Genomic DNA, 21,434 nt, shown 5'->3' on the forward strand with positions numbered 1-21,434 from the left:
TTCATTTATAGAGCACAGGCAGAATACATTTAGCATCATTCTTCAGGGTCCAAGGATTTTCGGAATGGTAAATGAACATTGGCTTCAACTTAAAATCACCAGCTGCATTAGCCCCTAACAAGAGTCAGCATGTCCCTTGAAGCTTTGAAGCCAGGCAATGACTTCTCATTTCTAGCAATGAAAGTCCTGGATGTCTTTCTTTTTTTTTTTTTTTTTTTTTTTTAACCCCTGCGAAATATTGGAGAATCTGCTGATTACCAAGGAGATGAACATTATGAAAGGGAGTTTATTCTTTTTTTTTTTATTGTTATACTTTAAGTTCTAGGGTACATGTGCACAACGTGCAGGTTTGTTACATATGTATACATGTGCCATGTTGGTGTGCTGCACCCATTAACTCGTCATTTACATTAGGTATATCTCCTAATGCTAACCCCCCCATCTCCCCACAACAGGCCCCGGTGTGTGATGCTCCCTACCCTGTGTCCAAGTGATCTAATTGTTCAATTCCCACTTATAAGTGAGAACATGCAGTTTTTGGTTTTCTGTTCTTGCGATATTTTGCTGAGAATGATGGTTTCCAGCTGCATCCATGTCCCTACAAAGGACATGAACTCATCTTTTTTTATGGCTGCATAGTATTCCATGGTGTATATGTGCCACATTTTCTTAATCCAGTCTGTCACTGATGAACATTTGGGTTGATTCCAAGTCTTTGCTATTATGAATAGTGCCGCAATGAACATATGTGTGCATGTGTCTTTATAGCAGCATGATTTATACTTCTTTGGGTATATACCCAGAAATGGGATGACTGAGTCAAATGGTATTTCTAGTTCTAGATCCTTGAGGAATCTCCACACTGTTTTCCACAATGGTTGAACTAGTTTACACTCCCACCAACAGTTTAAAACTGTTTCTATTTCTCCACATCCTCTCCAGCACATGTTGTTTTCTGATTTTTTACTGATCAACATTCTAACTGGTGTGAGATGGTATCTCATTGTGGTTTTGATTTGCATTTCTGTGATGGCGAGTGATGATGAGCATTTTTTCATGAGTCTGTCGGCTGCATGAATGTCTTCTTTTGAGAAGTGTCTGTTCATATCCTTTGTCCACTTTTGGATGGGGTTGTTTGTTTTTTTCTTGTAAATTTGTTTGAGTTCTTTGTAGGTTCTGGATATTAGCCCTTTGTCAGATGAGTAGATTGCAAAAATTTTCTCCCATTCTGTAGGGTGCCTGTTCACTCTAATGGTAGTTTCTTTTGCTGTGCAGTAGTTCTTTAGTTTAATTAGATCCCATTTGTCAATTTTGGCTTTTGTTGCCGTTGCTTTTGGTGTTTTAGACATAAAGTCCTTGCCCATGCCTATGTCCTGAATGGTATTACCTAGGTTTTCTTCTGGGATTTTTATGGTTTTAGGTCTGACATTTGAGTCTCTAATCCATCTTGAATTAATTTTCATATAAGGAGTAAGGAAAGGATCCAGTTTCAGCTTTCTACTTATGGCTAGCCAATTTTCCCAGCACCATTTATTAAATAGGGAATCCTTTCCCCATTTCTTGTTTCTCTCAGGTTTGCCAAAGATCAGATGGCTGTAGATGTGTGGTATTATTTCTGGGGGCTCTGTTCTGTTCCACTGGTCTATATCTCTGTTTTGGTACCAGTACCATGCTGTTTTGGTTACTGTAGCCTTGTAGTATAGTTTGAAGTCAGGTAGCATGATGCCTCCAGCTTTGTTCTTTTGGCTTAGGATTGTCTCGGCAATGCGGGCTCTTTTTTGGTTCCATATGAACTTTAAAGCAGTTTTTTCCAATTCTGTGAAGAAAGTCATTGGTAGCTTAATGGGGATGGCATTGAATCTATAAATTACCTTGGGAAGTATGGCCATTTTCACAATATTGATTCTTCCTATCCATGAGAATGGTATGTTCTTCCATATGTTTGTGTCCTCTTTTATTTCACTGAGCAGTGGTTTGTAGTTCTCCTTGAAGAGGTCCTTTACATCCCTTGTACGTTGGATTCCTAGGTATTTTATTCTCTTTGAAGCTATTATGAATGGTAGTTCATTCATGATTTGGCTCTCTGTTTGTCTGTTACTGGTGTATAAGAATGCTTGTGATTTTTGCACATTGATTTTGTATCCTGAGACTTTGCTGAAGTTGCTTATCAGCTTAAGGAGATTTTGGGCAGAGACAATGGGGTTTTCTAAATATACAATCATGTCATCTGCAAACAGGGACAATTTGACTTCTTCTTTTCCTAACTGAATACCCTTTATTTCTTTCTCTGCCTGACTGCCCTAGCCAGAACTTCCAACACTATGTTGAATAGGAGTGGTGAGAGTGAGCATCCCTGTCTTGTGCCAGGTTTCAAAGGGAATGCTTCCAGTTTTTGCCCATTCAGTATGATATTGGCTGTGGGTTTATCATAAATAGCTCTTATTATTTTGAAATACTTTCCATCAATACCAAATTTATTGAGAGTTTTTAGCATGAAGGGCTGTTGAATTTTGTCAAAGACCTTTTCTGCATCTATTGAGATAATCATGTGGTTTTTGTCTTTGGTTCTGTTTATATGCTGGATTACGTTTGTTGATTTGCGTACGTTGAACCAGCCTTGCATCCCAGGGATGAAACCCACTTGATCATGGTGGATAAGCTTTTTGATGTGCTGATGGATTCAGTTTGCCAGTATTTTACTGAGGACTTTTGCATCGATGTTCATCAGGGATATTGGTCTGAAATTCTCTTTTTTTGTTGTGTCTCTGCCAGGCTTTGGTATCAAGATGATGTTGGCCTCATAAAATAAGTTAGGGAGGATTCCCTCTTTTTCTATTGATTGGAGTAGTTTCAGAAGGAATGGTACCAGCTCCTCCTTGTACCTCTGGTAGAATTCAGCTGTGAATCTGTCTGGTCCTGGACTTTTTTTGGTTGGTAGGCCTTTAATTATTGCCTCAATTTCAGAGCCTGCTATTGGTCTCTTCAGGGATTCAATTTCTTCCTGGTTTAGTCTTGGGAGAGTGTAAGGGTCCAGGAAATTATCCATTTCTTCTAGGTTTTCTAGTTTATTTGCATAGAGGTGTTTATAGTATTCTCTAATGGTAGTTTGCATTTCTGTGAGGTCGGTGGTGACATCCCCTTTATCATTTTTTATTTCGTCTATTTGATTCTTCTCTCTTTTCTTCTTTATTAGTCTTGCTATCGGTCTATCTATTTTGTTGATCTTTTCAAAAAACCAGTTCCTGGATTCATTGATATTTTGGAGGGTTTTTTGTGTCTCTATCTCCTTGAGTTCTGCTCTGATCTTAGTTATTTCTTGCCTTCTGCTAGCTTTTGAATGTGTTTGCTCTTGCTTCTCTAGTTCTTTTAATTGTGATGTTAGGGTGTCAATTTTAGATCTTTCCTGTTTTTTCTTGTGGGCATTTAGTGCTATAAATTTCCCTCTACACACTGCTTCAAATGTGTCCCAGAGATTCTGGTATGTTGTATCTTTGTTCTCATTGGTTTTAAAGAACATTTTTATTTCTGCCTTCATTTCGTTATGTACCCACTAGTCATTCAGGAGCAGGTTGTTCAGTTTCCATGTAGTTGAGCGGTTTTGATTGAGTTTCTTAGTCCTGAGTTCTAGTTTGATTGCACTGTGGTCTGAGAGACAGTTTGTTATAATTTCTGTTCTTTTTCATTTGCTGAGGAGTGCTTTACTTCCAACTATGTGGTCAATTTTGGAATAAGTGTGATGTGGTGCTGAGAAGAATGTATATTCTGTTGATTTGGGGTGGAGAGTTCTGTACATGTCTATTAGGTCTGCTTGGTGCAGAGTTGAGTTCAATTCCTGGATATCTTTCATAACTTTCTGTCTCATTGATCTGTCTAATGTTGACAGTGGAGTGTTAAAATCTCCCATTATTTTATGGGAGTATGGGAGTCTAAGTCTCTTTGTAAGTCTCTAAGGACTTGCTTTATGAATCTAGGTGCTCCTGTATTGGGTGTATATATATTTAGGATAGTTAGCTCTTCCTGATGAACTGATCTCTTTACCATTATGTAATGGTCTTCTTTGTCTCTTTTGATCTTTGATGGTTTAAAGTCTGTTTTATCAGAGACTAGGATTGCAACCCCTGCTTTTTTTTGTTTTCCATTTGCTTGGTAGATCTTTCTCCATCCCTTTATTTTGAGCCTATGTGTGTCTCTGCATGTGAGATGGGTCTCCTGAATACAGCAAACTGATGGGTTTTGACTCTTTATCCAATTTGCCAGTCTGTGTCTTTTAATTGGACCATTTAGACCATTTACATTTAAGGTTAACATTGTTATGTGTGAACTTGATCCTGTCATTATGAGATTAGCTGGTTATGTTGCTTGTTAGTTGATGCAGTTTCTTCATAGCATTGATGGACTTTACATTTTGGCATGTTTTTGCAATGGCTTGTACTGGTTGTTCCTTTCCATGTTTAGTGCTCCCTTCAGGATCTCTTATAGGGCAGGCCTGGTGGTGACAAAATCTCTAAGCATTTGCTTGTCTGTATAGGGTTTTATTTCTCCTTCACTTATAAAACTTAGTTTGGGTGTACACAAAATTCTGGGTTGAAAATTCTCTTCTTTTTTTTTTTTTTTTTTTTTTTGAGACGGAGTCTCGCTCTGTCGCCCAGGCTGGAGTGCAGTAGCTGGATCTCAGCTCACTGCAAGCTCCGCTTCCCGGGTTTACGCCATTCTCCTGCCTCAGCCTCCCGAGTAGCTGGGACTACAGGCGCCCGCCACCTCGCCCGGCTAGTTTTTTTTTTTTGTATTTTTAGTAGAGACGGGGTTTCACCATGTTAGCCAGGATGGTCTCGATCTCCTGACCTTGTGATCCGCCCATCTCGGCCTCCCAAAGTGCTGGGATTACAGGCTTGAGCCACCGCGCCCGGCCGAAAATTCTCTTCTTTAAGAATGTTGAATATTGGCCCCCACTCTCTTCTGTCTTGGAGAGTTTCTGCCGAGAGATGTGCTGTTAGTCTGATGGGCTTCCCTTTGTGGGTAACCCAACCTTTCTCTCTGGCTGCCCTTAACGTTTTTTCCTTCATTTCAACTTTGGTGAATCTGACAATTATGTATCTTGGAGTTGCTCTTCTTGGGGAGTATCTTTGTGGCGTTCTCTGTATTTCCTGAATTTGAATGTTGGCTGCCTTACTAGGTTGGGGAAGTTCTCCTGGATGATATCCTGCAGAGTGTTTTCCAACTTGGTTCCATTTTCCCCCTCACTTTCAGGCACACCAATCAGACGTAGATTTGGTCTTTTCACATAATACCATATTTCTTGGAGGCTTTGTTCATTTATTTTTACTCTTTTTTCTCTACACTTCTCTTCTCAGTTCATTTCATTCATTTGATCTTCAATCACTGATACTCTTTCTTCTAGTTGATCGAGTTGGTTACTGAAGCTTGTGCATTTGTCACGTAGTTCTCGTGTCATGGTTTTCATCTCTATTAATTCTTTTAAAGTTTCTGCATTGATTATTCTAGTTATCCACTCATCCATTCTTTCTTCAAGATTTTTAGTTTTTTGCGCTGGTTATGTAGTTTCTTCTTTAGCTCTGAGAAGTCTGATTGACTGAAGCCTTCTTCTCTCAACTCATCAAAGTCATTCTCCGTCCAGCTTTTTTCCGTTGTTGGTGATGAGCTGCGTTCCTTTGGAGGGGGAGATGCGCTCTGATTTTTTGAATTTTCAGTTTTTCTGAACTGCTTTTTCCTCATCTTTGTGGTTTTATCTGCCTTTGGTCTTTGATGATGGTGACGTACTGATGGGGTTTTGGTGTGGGTGTCCTTTCTGTTTGTTAGTTTTCCTTCTAAGAGTCACAACCCTCAGCTGCAGGTCTGTTGGAGTTTGCTTGAGGTCCACTCCAGACCCTGTTTGCCTGGGTATCAGCAGTGGAGGCTGCAGAATATAGAATATTGCTGAATAGCAAGTGTTGCTGTCTGATTCTTGCTCTGGAAGCTTCGTCTCAGGGGTGTAGCCAGCTGTGTGAGGTGTGAAGTGTTGGTCTGCACCTAGTGGGGGATGTCTCCCAGTTAGGCTATTCAGGGGTCAGGGACCCACTTGAGCAGGCAGTCTGTCTGTTCTCAGATCTCAACCTTTGTGCTGGGAGAACCACTGCTCTCTTCAAAGCTGTCAGACAGGGACTTTTACATCTGCAGAGGTTTCTGCTGCTTTTTGTTTAGCTATGCCCTGTCCCCGGAGGTGGAGTCTACAGAGGCAGGCAGGCCTCCTTGAGCTGCGGGGGGCTCCACCCAATTTGAGCTTCCTGGCAGCTTTTTCCTGGATGTCATCTTCTTCCCATGTAAGGCTGTTTCATCTACAGTGAAAATCTGTTTAGTGGGTTCATCTTTATTGATTATTATGCTAGATCTTCTGGATAGCTTGCTACAGCTTCTCCATCAGCACTTGCTGCTTCACCTTGCACTTTTACATGATAGAGACAGCTTATTTCCTTAAGCCTCATGAAACACCTCTGCCTAGCTTCAAACTTTTCTTCTGCAGCTTTCCAACCTCTCTTAGCCTTTATAGAACTGAAGAGAGTTAAGGCCTTCCTCTGGATTAGGCTTTGGCTTAAGGGAATGTTGTGATGGGTTTGATCTTCTATCCAGACCACTCAAACTTTCCCTGTATCAACAATAAAGCTGTTTTGCTTTTTTTTTTTTTTTTAATCGTTCGTGTGTTCACTGGAGTAACACTTCTAATTTCCTTCAAGAACTCTTCCTTTGCATTCACAACTTGGCTAACTGATGCAAGAGGCTTAGCTTTTGGCCTGTCTCAGCTTTTGACATGCCCCCTTCCTCATTAAGCTTAATTGTTTCTAGCTTTTAAAGTAAGAGATGTATGACTCCTCCTTTCATTTGAACACTTAGAGGCTACTGTAGGGTTATTAATTGGCCTAATTTCAATATCATTGTGTTGCAGGAAATAAGGAGGCCTGAGGAAAGGGAGAGAGACAGAGAAACGGCCACTCAATGGAGCAGTCAGAACATACACTACTTTTTACTGTAATAAAGCGAAACACAATAAAATGAGGTATGCCTGTATTTAAACAATACTTTGATATCTAATCTGAAAACATATTATATCCCTGAATTCATTGCGCATAGCACAGTGCCTGGAACACAAAAAGCACTTAATAAATGTTTGTTAGATAAATGAATAATTGTTCAAAGTTCGTTTCTTTTCTCCTTTATACTCTCCCCAACTTCCTCTAAGTAAAAATTAAAACTTTTTGTTTTAATGCTTAGGTATTACTCCTTTCAAAAGTCAAAATTACAACAAATTTAGTTTAAAGATCTTAATTGGCTTTTCATGTGTGTGTGATTCATCCTGTAAAACCAAACTTCTTTGCTCCAGTGAGCTGAGTAAAGGAGTTTGGCTTTATAGAGAGAAATAAGCTGAGGAGGCTGGGCATGATGACTCACACCTGTAATTCCAGCACTTTGGGAGGCCAAAGAGGGTGGTCAGGAGTTTGAGACCAGCCAGGTCAACATGGCAAAACCCTGTCTCTACTAAAGACACAAAAATTAGCTGGGCATGTGCCTGTAATCCCAGCTACTTGGGAGGCTGAAGCAGGAGAATCGCTTGAACCTGAGAAGTGGAGGTTGCAGTGAGTTGAGATCATGCACTCTAGCCTGAGCGACAGAGTGATATTTTGTCTCCAAAAAAAAAAAAAAAAAAAAGAAAAGAAAAGAAAAGAAATGGGCTGAGGAAAGCAGAAACAGAACGAAAAAAACAAAAAGCAGATTGGTCATTTCAAAGCTACTTTCCCTGTAAAGGTTAAAGCAGGAGGGACTTTATCAAGCCAGATAAAACTGCACTATTTGGGAATTTGCCTATTAACTCCTGCTATCTTGAAGTGTCACATAAAAAACTTAGTTTCAGTTTGTTGGTATGGAACTTCAGGACAAGTAACTCCATTTTGATTTGGTCTGTTGAGTCCAAAGAGATATAATTGTATTGAACAATTCCCCTCTTTTTGTCAGGGTCTCTCATAGGTAAGAGTGTGACCAAGACTTAGGGCATCAATACAATCCAACAGTCACCATCATTTTGGGGTGCACTCTCCATACATCATTCATGGGTTACATTGTCTTTCTTATCATGTGTTTCTTTTTTTTTTTTTTTTTTTTTTTTTTGAGACAGAGTCTCACTCTGTCGCCCAGGCTGAAGTGCAGTGGCCGGATCTCAGCTCACTGCAAGCTCCGCCTCCCGGGTTTATGCCATTCTCCTGCCTCAGCCTCCCAAGTAGCTGGGACTACAGGTGCCCACCACCTCGCCCGGCTAGTTTTTTGTATTTTTTAGTAGAGATGGGGTTTCACCGGGTTAGCCAGGATGGTCTCGATCTCCTGACCTTGTGATCCGCCCGTCTTGGCCTCCCAAAGTGCTGGGATTACAGGCTTGAGCCACCGCGCCCGGCTATCATGTGTTTCTTTAAGTTTTCTTCATTCCAGCCCAAAAGACCATTTAGCATTCAGCAGATGGCTGCATGTAGATATTTAAGACTTTTTGAGAGGATACTGTGTACCAGGAAGACTAATATTGTGACCATCAGGAGGATAATACCAAAAATTTGGAGTATGCTTCTTACCCAGGGTCTCCATGAACTAAAGCAACTAAAATCAAACATATCTAAGAATGAGCTAGATGATGAGTCTGCCTGTTTTAACCAAGTAGATGTTAATTTTTAATAACTGAGTCTCTACAATACTTGATATATTTACCTATGTGCAACGAGAAGTATCAGCAACTACACAGACTCCTTCCTGTTCAGCTAGTAGGTAATCTAGCATCCCATGACTGGGATAAATTAAGGCAAGAAGTGAGAACAAGTGGATCTAGAAGTCTTTTTTACAAAAATATGGAATGCTTCAAGAATTTGCATGTCATCCTTGTACAGGGGCCATGCTAATCTTCTCTGTATTGTTCTAATTGTTTTAGTATATGTGCTACTGAAGCTGAGCACTAGAAGTCTTACTTTATAAAACAGATCATGAGACTGGGCACAGTGGCTCACACCTGTAATCCCAGCACTTTGGGAGGTTGAGGCGGGTGGATCACCTGAGGTCGCGAGTTCAAGACCAGCCTGGCCAACATGGTGAAACACTGTTTCTACTAAAAATACAAAAAATTAGCCAGGCGTGGTGGCAGGTGCCTGTAGTCCCAGTTACTTGGGAGTCTGAGGCAGGAGAATCACTTGAGCCTGAGAGGCAAAGGTTGTAGTGAGTCGAGATGTTGGCTAGGCTGGTCTTGAACCCCTAACCTCAAGTGATCTGCCTACCTCAGCCTCCCAGAGTGTTGAGATTACAGGTGTAAGCCACCAGGCCCGGTCCAGCTTCTCATCTTGATTTGCAGTTTGATTGTCTCTGGTTATGGCATCATGCATTTGAAATCTCTTTTTGGCCCACAGATCAGTAATAAGACTTGTCCTTTAAAATTTACATTGAGTTGTCCAGCTTCTGCTTGTAGGGCTTCGGGAACAGAGTAGTTCTCATTTTTAGTTGGAGAGTTGTAGCCACATATTGGAGGAAACTAGAATAATTCAGAATCTAGTTTAGTCTACAGGTAGATGATAAAAACTTGAGAACAAGGAACAGGGATACACTGTAATAACAGATATACTATAGCTTTCCTTGGAAACATAGTTTTTCTCTCAATAGCAGTGGTCTCCAACCTTTTTGTGGAAGACAATTTTTCCATAGAACAGGGTGGGGGTGGAGGGGATAGTTTTGGAATTAAACTTTCACCTCAGATCATCAAGCATTAGATTTTCATGAGAAGCAAGAAACCTAGATCCCTCACATGTGAAGTTCACAATAGGGTTCCCACTTCTATGAGAATTTTTTGTTTTTGTTTTTGAGATGGAGCCTCACTCTGTCACCCAGGCTGGAGTGCAGTGACTTGATCTTGGCTCACTGCAACTTCTGCCTCCAGGGTTCAAGGGAATACTGCCTCAGTCTCCTAAGTATCTGGGATTATAGGTGTGTGCCACCACACCTGGCTTATTTTTGTATTTTTAGTAGAGATGGGGCTTCACCATGTTGGCAAAGTTGGTCTTGAACCCCTGACCTCAATCCCCCCAGTTTGGCCTCCCAAAGTGCTGGGATTATAGGCATGAGCCACCAAGCCTGGCCTCCTATGAGACTTTAATGCTGCTGATGGTCTGATGGAAGCGGAGCTCAGGCGGTAATACTTGCTCGTCTGCTGCTCACCTCCTGCTGTGTGGCCTGGTTCCTAACAGGGGAGCCAGGGATTGAGGACCCCTGCTCTACAGTCACCCCCATTTCTACCAAAGATAATCAGAGTAAAAGTACTTTGTTTGCAAAATAAGCTTAGTCTCATCAAACTTGGGCTGTTTATTTATATAAGTACAGCAAGAATAACAATTGACCACATAGGCTCTATTAAATGTTGCTTTGCTGGAACTTTTAATAGAAAATCAAATCCATTGGCTTGGATTATTAACAACCTCTTGAGGCCATGAAGCCAAACCAAAGCATACTTCAGACTTTGTCTACAGTACCTATAGATTCATTCTATGCACTTGTCAAATATGGTATCCCAGTGAAAAAATATAACTAGGCCGGGCGCGGTGGCTCAAGCCTGTAATCCTAGCACTTTGGGAGGCCGAGGCGGGCGGATCACAAGGTCAGGAGATCGAGACTACAGTGAAACCCCGTCTCTACTAAAAATACAAAAAATTAGCCGGGCGCGGTGGCGGGCGCCTGTAGTCCCAGCTACTCAGGAGGCTGAGGCAGGAGAATGGCGGGAACCTGGGAGGCGGAGCTTGCAGTGAGCCGGGATCGCGCCACTGCACTCCAGCCTGGGCAACAGCGTGAGACTCCGTCTCAAAAAAAAAAAAAAAAAAAAAAAAAAAAAATATATATATATATATATAACTAATATTTCCAATTTTATCCTGAGAAAACAGAGCAGATTCTTACTGAAATTAACTAGGAAAATAACTATATTGCCATGAAAATAAAAATTTTCATGAATATTTCTAAATTCTGGAGGGATCAGGTAGGTACTGAAAGTAAATGTTTCAATTTTTGTTCACAAAAGCATACTTTGCCAAATTGCTGTAAGTTACAGGTAGCTTAAAAGAGTTGTCTTAAATCTGAAAAACAAAATATTTAAAAACCTGCAATATGGCCGGGCGCAGTGGCTCACACCTGTAATCCCAGCACTTTGGGAGGCCAAAGCAGGTGGATCATGAGGTCAAGAGATTGAGACCATCCTGCCCAACATGGTGAAACCCAGTCTCTACTAAAAATACAAAAAATTAGTTGGGCATGGTGGCATGCGCCTATAGTCCCAGCTACTCAGGAGGCTGAGGCAGGAGAATCACTTGAACCTGGGAGGCAGAGGTGGCAGTGAGCCGAGATCGTGCCACTCTACTCCATCCAGCCTGGCAGCAGAGCGAGACTCTGTCTCAAAAACAAGCAAACAAACAAACAAAAAACCTGCAATATTTCAAATAAAAATGCTGTAAAAACCCATAATTCTTCTTCATCAGTTTATTTAATCCCATGTAATTAATTTTTGCTCTGCTTGATCTTGGTTAGCAGCTCACGAACCCATCAGTTTCTTCATTAGAGTTCTGGAAATTTCTACCTAGTTCAGTGGTATGATCTTAAAGTTATCAGAAACCTACATTTATTTGTCAGAGTCCTCTCTATCCTTCTGTTAAAAGAAAAAGCCGAATTAAATTTAAAGGAGTTTAATTGAGCAATGAATGATTTGCGAATCAGACAACCCCCAGAATCACAGCAGATTCAAAGAAACTCCAATGGTGTCTCGTGGTCAGAAGAAATTTATAGACAAAAAAAAGGAAGTGACGTACAGAAACTGGAAGTGAGGCTCAAAAAAAGCTGAATTAGTTACAGCTTGGCATTTGCCTTATTTGAATATAGTCTGAACACTCAGCAGTGTATGAATGGTTGAAGTATAGCTGTACTGGCATTGGCTAAGACTCAGCTATTGTTATAGGCACTATTGTTATAACTTCTAAGTTAGGTTTTCAATTTTGTTTACTTATTAAGTTAGGTTGCAGTTCATCCACAAGGACTCAAATATGGAAGTACGGAGTCCTTCTCATTTTGTTTTCCTTAACATTTCCCATGAATCTTCGGAGTTTCCCTCCGTCGCCCAGGCTGGAGTGCAGTGGCATGATCTTGGCTCACTGCAACCTCCATCTCCCGGGCTCAAGCAATTTTCCTGCCTTAACTTCTCAAGTAGCTGGGATTATGGGCACACACCACCATGTCTTGCTAATTTTTGTATTTTTAGTAGAGACAGGGTTTCACCATGTTGGCCAGGCTGGTCTTGAACTTGTGACCTCAAGTGATCCACCTGCCTTGGCCTCCCAAAGTGTTGGGATTACAGGCGTGAGCCACTGCACCGGGCCACACTTCCCATGAATCTTCTTGAAGACACAACACTTTAGGATTACAGTTGTTTGCAAAAAGCTCTCAGAAGGGCTGGGCAGGTGGCTCATGCCTGTAATCCCAGCACTTTGGGAGGCCAAGGTGGGCAGACTGCTTGAGCCTAAGAGTTCGAGACCAGCCTGGGTAACACGGTGAAACCTTATCTCTACAAAAAAAAAAAAAAAAAAATTAGCTGGGCGTAGTGGTGCACACCTGTAGTCCTAGCTACTCAGAGGATCCCTTGAGCCAGGGAGGTGGAGGTTGCAGTGAGCCAAGATCATGATATTGCACTCCAGCCTGGGCAACAGAGTGAGACTCTGCTTCAAAAAAGAAAAAAAAAAGGTTTCAGAACAGCATGAGAATAAGATAATTAACTGTGGACTTAAAATGGCTATGGTTAAAAGTCTGATTCGAGGTCAGGCATGGTGGTTCAGGCCTATAACTCCAGCATTTTTGGAGGCCGAGGTGGGAGGATCACTTGAGGCCAGAGGTTCAAGACCAGCCTAGGCAATATGACAAGATTTTGTGTCTACAAGAAATTTTTAAAAAATTAGCCAGGTCTGGTGATGTGTGCTTGTAGTCCTAGCTACTTGGGAGGCTGAGGCAAGAGAATTGCTTAAACTTAGGAATTTGAGGTTGCAGTGAGCTACGATTGTACCATTGCGCTCCCACCTGGGTGACAGAAAAAGAACTCGGTTCTAAAAAAAACTGAACATTAAAAAAAATCTGGTGCTTGCAATTAGAATGATACAGAGATGATTAGCATGGTCCCCTCCATAAGGATGACACGCAAATTTGTGAAGCATTCCGTATTTAAAAAAAAAATCGGCCGGGCGCGGTGGCTCAAGCCTGTAATCCCAGCACTTTGGGAGGCCGAGACAGGCGGATCACGAGGTCAGGAGATCGAGACCATCCTGGCTAACGCGGTGAAACCCCGTCTCTATTAAAAAATACAAAAAGCTAGCCGGGCGCAGTGGCGGGCGCCTGTAGTCCCAGCTACTCGGGAGGCTGAGGCAGGAGAATGGCGTAAACCCGGGAGGCAGAGCTTGCAGTGAGCTGAGATCTGGCCACTGCACTCCAGCCTGGGCGACAGAGCCAGACTCCGTCTCAAAAAAAAAAAAAAAAAAAAAAATCAGGCTGGGCACAGTGGCTCACGCCTATAATTCCAATACTTTGGGAGGCCAAGGCAGGTGGATCACTTGAGGTCAGGAGTTTGAGACCAGCCTGATCAACATGGCGAAATCCTGTCTCTACTAATAACACAAAACTTAGCTGGATGTGGTGGCACGCACGTGTAATCCAAGCTGCTTACTCAGGAGGCTGGGGCAGGAGAATCACTTGAACCCAGGAGGCGGAGATTGCAGTGAGCCGAGATTGTGCCACTGCGCTTTAGCCTGGACAACAGAGGGAGACTCTGTCTTAAAAACAAACAAACAAACAAACAAACAAAAAAACTAGCTGAATGCCAGAATGCCGTATTCTGGATAATAATTTAGTCAGATTGGTGGCTTTTCAATTTTGCTTCTGTTTCTTAACTGGATTACTGAGTTTAGGGTGGAGTCCATTAACAAATAGGTCAGACAAATCATTTTCTATGTCTGGACTCTAACATTGAGAACTCTGAAAAAAAAAAAAAGCAAAACTGCTTGACCTGAGGGTCTACGCTTTATAAAAAACACTTTTCCTGCTTTCTCTTTGTCTTTGGGGTGTGATAGTAACTAAGCAAAAAGGTTGGCAGTTTCCATTTTTCTTATCAATTAATTACTTAAGCTTTTCACTTGCCTTTTGTAATAAGTCTTTTAAAAGAAGCAAGAAAAAATTTTGAAATCTTTTTAGAAGGTTCTGCATATCCATAGGCATCCCTGGGTGGGTCTAATTCAGGAACTCTCTCTCTCTCTCGTTTTGGAGACAAGGTCTTGCTCTGTAGCCCAGTCTAGAGTGCAGTGGTGTGCGATCAGAATTCACTGCAGCCTCAAACTCCTGGACTCAAGAGATCCTCCCGTCGCAGCCTCCCAAGTAGCTAGTAACTACAGGGGTATGTCACCATGCCCAGCTAATTTTTCAAAGTTTTTATAGAAATGTGGTCTATGTTGCTCAGGTTGGTCTTGAACTCCTGGGCCCAAGTAATTATCCCTCTTTGGCCTCACAAAGTGCTGAGATTACAGGTTAGAGCTACTATGCCCAGCAGGAAACCTAATTTTTTTTTTTTTTTTTTGAGACGGAGTCTCACTCTGTTGCCCAGGCTGAAGTGCAGTGGCATCTCGGCCCACTGCAAGCTCTACCTCCCAGGTTCACACCATTCTCCTGCCTCAGCCTCCCGAGTAGCTGGGACCACAGGCACCTGCCACCACACCCAGCTAATGTTTTTGTAGAGATTTTTTTTAGTAGAGATGGGGTTTCACTGTGTTAGCCAGGATGTTCTCGATCTCCTGACCTTGTGATCCACCCGCCTCAGCCTCCCAAAGTGCTGGGATTACAGGCGTGAGCCACCACGCCCAGTCAGGAACCCTCATTTTTAAATGCACTTCCTTTTCTTTTTTTGAGACAGGGTCTCCTTCTGTAGCCCAGGCTGGAGTGCAGTGGCATAATCTTAGCTCACTGCAACCTCCACCTCCTGAGTTCAAGCAATCCTCCCACCTCAGCCCTCCGACTAGCTGGGACTACAGGTGCCCACCACCACACCTGGCTAATTTTTGAAATTTTTGTAGAAACAGGGTTTCACTGTGTTGCCCAGACTGGTCTCAAACTCCTGAGCTCAAGCAATCCACCCGCCTCAGCCTCCCAAAGTGCTGGGATTACAGGCATGAGCCACCATACCTGGTCTAAATGCACTTCTTAAAGTTGAATATCAGCCTGGCGTGTTGGCTCATGCCTGTAATCTCAGCACTTTGGGAAGCCGAGACGGGCAGATCACTTGAGGTCAGGAGTTTGAGACCAGCTTGGCCAACATGGTGAAACCCCATCTCTACTAAAAATACAAAATTAGCCGAGTGTGGTGGAGAACGCCTATAATCCCAGCTACTCGGGAGGTTGAAGCATGATAATTGCTTGAACCCAGGAGGCGGAGGTTGCAGTGAGTCAAGATCGTGCCACTGCCCTCCAGCCTGGGTGACAGAGTGAGACTCTATCTCAAAAAGAAAAAAAAAAGTCAAGTCTCATCTGGAATGGTCCACATAATGACCATTGTAATTTCAAGTAATCTTTAGTAAGATTTCACTGATTTCACCACCTTTATAAGTATTTTCAGCTACTGGGGCCTTATACTTATACAAGTAAAAGGCAGGTGTAGCTGGAAGGTGGAATATTCATTTCTTCAGAAATTAAGAATCTGGCCGGGTGCGATGGCTCACACCTGTAATCCTAGCACTCTGGGAGGCCAAGGTAGGTGGATCACCTGAGTCAGGAGTTCAAGACCAGCCTGGTCAACATAGTGAAACTTGGTCTCTACTAAAAATACAAAAATCAGCTGGGCATGGTGGTACACACCTGTAGTCCCAGCTACTCGGGAGGCTGAAGCAGGAGAATGGCTTGAACCCGGGAGGTGGAGGTTGCAGTGAGCCCAGGCAACAGAGCAAGACTCCAATCTCAAAAAAAAAAAAAAAAAAAAAAAAATTAAGGATCTCATTTTTACATTGACTCTTGGATCTCTCAAAGTCAAGACAAAAGCCTAAGTGGGGGCCAGGCATGATGGCTCACATCTGCAATCCCAGCACTTTGGGAGGCCAAGGCAGGTTGATTGCCTGAGCTCAGGAGTTCAAGAACACCCAGGGCAACATGGTGAAACCCCATCTCTACTAAAAATACAAAAAAAATTAGCCAGGCATGATGGCGCCACCTGTAGTCCCAGCTACTCAGGAGGCTGAGGCGAGAATCGCTTGAATCCCGGAGGCGGAGGTTGCAGTGAGCCGAGATTGCACCACTGCACTCCAGCTTGGGCTAGAGAGTGAGACTCCATCTCAAGGTGGGGGGGGGGGAAAGCCTAAGAGGGAAACATCATGGGGTTGGGTGGTATAATTATTTCACAGTGTACCTCACTGCATAAACATTTTATTGAGGATGGCAAGTGCTACCTTGTTTCACGTCTAGTTTATTCTAACAGGGAGTCTCATTTTTTAGTGGCCAGCACTCTAATAGCTCTTAAGTACCTGAACTGTGCCCACTAGTTAAATGGTGGCTTTGGCTCTGAGATCCCCTTGACCAACTTACCTAGTGATTTTTTCTTCTACCTAAGCAAGCAAGAAAACATAAAAAAAGGATAGAATTAAAATGCCAGCAGATTCCAAAAGGCAGAATTCATGCCTCCTGCAGGAATAACCACTTAGAACAACACTGTCTTAAAATGCAGCTCCTTGTTACCTGAGTCCATGAGTAAGGTAAACAACTAAACAATAAACAAAACCAACAAAACAAAACAAAACAAACCAAAAACCTGCAGCTCTTAAGCCAGACTTAATGGCACACACCTGTAATCCCAGGCACTCAGAGGCAAAGGCAGAAGGATCGCTTGAGCCCAGCAGTTTGAGGCAGTAGTGTCCTGTGATTGTGCTTGTGAATAACCACTGTACTCCAGCCTGGAAAACATTACCAGACCCCTGTCTCTTTTTTTTGTTTTTTATTTTTGTTCTCTGGTTGTTTCTTTTGTTTGTTGGTTTGAGACAGACAAATGATTCTCATGCCTCAGCCTCCCGAGTAGCTGGGATTATCGGGGCGCACCACCACACCGGGCTAATTTTTGTATTTTTAGTAGAGAAGGGGTTTTGCTATGTTGGCCAGCTGATCTCAAGCAATCCACCTGCCTCTCAAAGTGCTGGGGTTACAGGCATGCACCACCGCGCCCAGCCAAGACAAAATTGCAGCTCTTGCCAATGACTCGTCAGCCGCTGCAAACCCCAAAAGGTCATGCACTGCCTCACAGCATAAACTAACCCCAAATTCAAAAGCCAAAAAGAAAAAGGGGAGTCCACCTGAGAGGAACTTAACCTATAATTCTTGAGGCTCCATGAGGAAGACCGAAGATTTCAAAAGGCATCTGTGGCTCTGTGGCACCTCTCTGATATTCATCTGGGAGTCTCAGAAGTCATCAGCAGTGTCCTTCAGGTCCCTTTGTCGGTTGCCAGAACTGTCAAAAGACAAAATTACAATGAATTTAGTTTACAAATCTTTTTTTTTTTTTTGAGACAGTCTCTCTCTCTGTCACCCAGGCTAGAGTACAGCGGCGCCATCTCGGCTCACTGCAACCTCTGCCTCCTGGGTTCAAGTAATTCTTTTGCCTCAGCCTCCCAAGTAGCTAGGATTACAGGCGTACACCACCATGCCCAGCTAATTTTTGTATTTTAGTAGAGATGGGGTTTCACCATATTGGCCAGGCTGGTTTTCAACTCCTGACCTCAAGTGATCTGCCCGCCTCGGCCTCCCAAAGTGCTGGGATTACAGGCATGAGCCACCGCACGTGCCTTTTACAATTTTTTTTTTTTTTTTTTTTTTTTTTAGACAGAATTTCGTTCTTGTCGCCTAGGTTGGAATGCATTGGCACGATCTCAGCTCACGGCAACATCTGCCTCCTGGGTTCAAGCAATTCTCCTGCCTCAGCCTCCCGAGTAGCTGGGATTACAGGCATGCGCCACCATGCCCAGCTAATTTTGTATTTTTAGTAGAGATGGGGTTTCTCCATGTTGGTAAGGCTGATCTCGAACTCCAGACCTCAGGTGATCCACCCACCTTGGCCTCCCAAAGTGCTGGGATTACTGGCGTGAGCCACCGCGCCCAGCCTCGCCTTTTACAAATCCTTTTTTTTTTTTTTTTTTTGAGACGGAGTCTCGCTCTGTCCCCCAGGCTGGAGTGCAGTGGCGCGATCTCGGCTCACTGCAAGCTCCGCCTCCTGGGTTCACGCCATTCTCCTGCTCCTGCCTCAGCCTCCTGAGTAGCTGGGACTACAGGGGCCCGCCACCGCGCCTGGCTAAGTTTTTGTATTTTTAGCAGAAACGGGGTTTCACCGTGGTCTGGATCTCCTGACCTTGTGATCCGCCCGCCTCGGCCTCCCAAAGTGCTGGGATTACAGGCGTGAGCCACCGCGCCCGGCCCATACAAATCTTAATTGACTTATTTTCTATTCTAGAATAGAAACATCTCATTCTATAAAGTAGAGTGAGTGTTTTGATGAGCTGAGCAAAGGAGGCTGGGTTTGTAGATAGAAAAGGGCCAAGGAAAGTAAAAACAGAGAACACAAAGCAGATTGGTTGTTTCAGGTGTTTTCCCTATAAAGGTGAAAGCAGAGGGGACTTCCTTATCCTGCCAGCTACCACCGGTCTGTTCGAGGATTTGGCCTTTATCTGTCTCTCCTGATTACTCAGAAGGTCAAATAAACTTAGTTTCAACTTGGTCTTGTGGAAAGTGAGTTAACTTCATTTTGATTTGGTCTTTTGGGCCTAGTAGAAGAGCTCAGTCCAAACCAATGACCTCTTATAGTTTAATTTTATTTATTTATTTACTTTTGAGACAGGGTCTCTGTCATGAGGTTGGCAGGTGTTACCTTGGAGTGCTGGAGTGCAGTGGTGCGATATCGGCTCACTGAAGCCTCAACCTTGTGGACTCCGGTTTTAGGGTTAGTTTGTGCTGCGAGAGAGTGTATGACTTTTTGGGACCACAGGCAGGTGCCACCACGCCCAGCTACTTTTTTGTGTTTTTAGTAGATACGGGATGTTGCCAGGTTGCCCAGGCTGCTTCTTCTTATTTACCCTCCTGATTATAAAGTACAGAATTTCTATCTAAGTTTCCAATCCACTCAGATTTTTATGTTATAGATGACGACTGCTGCTATTAAGAAAAGGAGGGCAAGAGTAAATATAGGCAGAGTCTCTAATACATCAGCAACCTGTTATTTGTAGTGATGATCTGTTAGGAAGGGCTAACCCATTTTTCTTCTTAAAAGGGAAGCTTACGAAAAGAAAAATAGGCCAGGCATGGTGGTTAATGCCTGTAATCCCAAGCACTTTGGGAGGCTGAGGCAGGAGGATTACTTGAACCCGGGAGGTCAACGCTACAGTGAGTCATATTCCCACCACTGCACCCCAGCAAGGGCAAAAAAGCAAAACCCTATCTCTAAATAAATAAATAACTCTAGGATTCCCAAATCTTGCAGATGAAGAAACCTCCTTCTCTTTTTTGGCTGGGGCGGGGAAGACTAGCCTGTTCTTTGTTTTCCTTGTGAAGTTACAGGGTTACTGACAAACAAAATTACTGTTCAGGGAAGAGATATCCAGTGGCTTCTATGTCCAAGCCCATTCCTAGGAACCACAGTTCCAGAGGGGCCTCAACCCCTGAGGCCTCAATTGGCCCCTTTCCAGGTATCCAAGAACAAATCACAAAGTAGTAGTGGGGAACAAAAACCAGCCTCACCTCAGCACCTGCTCTTACCCCAAAGGGAGGTGAGGGCTGGTGGCATGAGTGGGGCCCGGGCCTAGTCTCTAGCCAGAGGATGTGGGGACCTCTCTCTTGGGGGCCTGCCCTTCCCACACCCCCTCTCCCAGCGAGGCTGTCTTGGACATTTTTGGGACTCCTCTGAGGGATCATGGTTCCTGCTCTGGGCTTTGCTTTTGTCATTTTAACACTAAGGCATCCCAGCCTCCCTTCCTGGAAGATGGAGTATTTGCACTGTTGCCTTTTCTTTTGTCCCTGTTTTTGTACAAAAATGACAATACTCTCTGTTGGACTGTATTTTAACCCAAAAGAGAAAACTGAGCCCCCTTCTCTTTGATACTGCAGGTTCATAGAGCCAAGTCTATCAATTTTTTTCTTGTTCTTTGTTTTTTGGTTGGGGAAAGGGTTTTCTAAGAAATACTGAACTTTCCTTACCTAAAAGTAGTACAGGTTAAACAAGTCAAACTTTAAATGTAATTCCCATTGCTTTAAAATATTCTAGCAAAGAAAATAAGGTTTGGAAGATGGTGGCAGGGGATAGATGAAACAAGATTGAAAAGTGTTCACAATTTATGAAGTTCTGGAAATTCATTCTGTTCTTCTGTTTGATATTTTCCACAGTAAGAAGTTTTTAAAAATACTAGCTTTCTCTTATTTTTTACTCTAACAACTTCCTTTTGCTTGTCTCTGACAGGTCCTGGTCTCAGGAGGAGGAAAGCTACACAACCAGTCTCTGTGTGTGTGTGTGTGTGTGTGTGTGCAAATCTCTGTGTTCCCTTGTGAATACAGTTTCATTAGGGGAGGATTCACCTTTGTTATGCGCTTGATCAGTACATAATAAATATATATGTTTTATTTTTTTAGTGACAGGGTTTCACTCTGTCACCCAGGCTGGAGTTCAGTGGTGGCAATCATAGCTTACTGCAGCCTCCACCTCCTGGGCTGAAGCAATCGGCCTCCCAAGTAGTTGGCACTACAGGCCCAGGCCATCATGCCCGGCTTTTTTTATTTTTTGTAGAGACGGGGTCTCCCTATGTTGCCCAGGCTGGTCTGCAACTCTTGGGATCCAGTGATCCTCTCACTTCAGCCTCCCAAAGTGCTGGGATTATAGGCATGAGCCACCACGCCGTGTCTGTATTTCATTTTAAAACAACAAAGAATGCTCTCCTTCCTCACGTATCTCAAATTTGGGGGGTACCAAATCTCTGATATTATCCCAACGATTTTTTTTATAACCAGAGTATCACAATTCCTTTCAGAAAGGGTTCTTTAGCCGTTCACACCACGGGTTTCGGTGGCACATCTTGGGGTGGCACAGACCTGTGCTATAGGTCTCGGCTCTACCCAGAGCAGGATGGCCCTCCTTTTTTTTTTTTTTTTTGAGATGGCGTCTCAGTATGTCGCCCAGGCTGGAGAGAAGTAGCATGATCTCGGCTCACTGCAACTTCCGCCTCCCGGGTTCAAGTGATTCTCCTGCCTCAGCCTCCTGAGTAGCTGGGATTACAGGAGCCCGCCACCACACCCGGGTAATTTTTGCATTTTTAGTAGCGACACAGTTTCACCATGTTGGCCAG

The 21,434-nt window shown here is 43.2% G+C and overlaps 2 non-coding genes across 2 annotated transcripts; one reads left to right on the plus strand and one right to left on the minus strand.

Moving 5' to 3' along the window:
- Positions 1–8,870: 8,870 nt before the first annotated feature.
- LOC123573699 (U6 spliceosomal RNA) lies at positions 8,871–8,981 on the minus strand. The gene has a single exon (XR_006698442.1). It is a non-coding gene; the product is annotated as a U6 spliceosomal RNA (small nuclear RNA).
- Positions 8,982–13,156: 4,175 nt separating this feature from the next.
- Positions 13,157–13,261, plus strand: LOC123573745 (U6 spliceosomal RNA). Its single transcript, XR_006698483.1, has one exon. It is a non-coding gene; the product is annotated as a U6 spliceosomal RNA (small nuclear RNA).
- Positions 13,262–21,434: the final 8,173 nt, after the last annotated feature.

Source organism: Macaca fascicularis, chromosome 5 (assembly GCF_037993035.2).
Source record: "Macaca fascicularis isolate 582-1 chromosome 5, T2T-MFA8v1.1".
Taxonomy (NCBI): domain Eukaryota; kingdom Metazoa; phylum Chordata; class Mammalia; order Primates; family Cercopithecidae; genus Macaca; species Macaca fascicularis.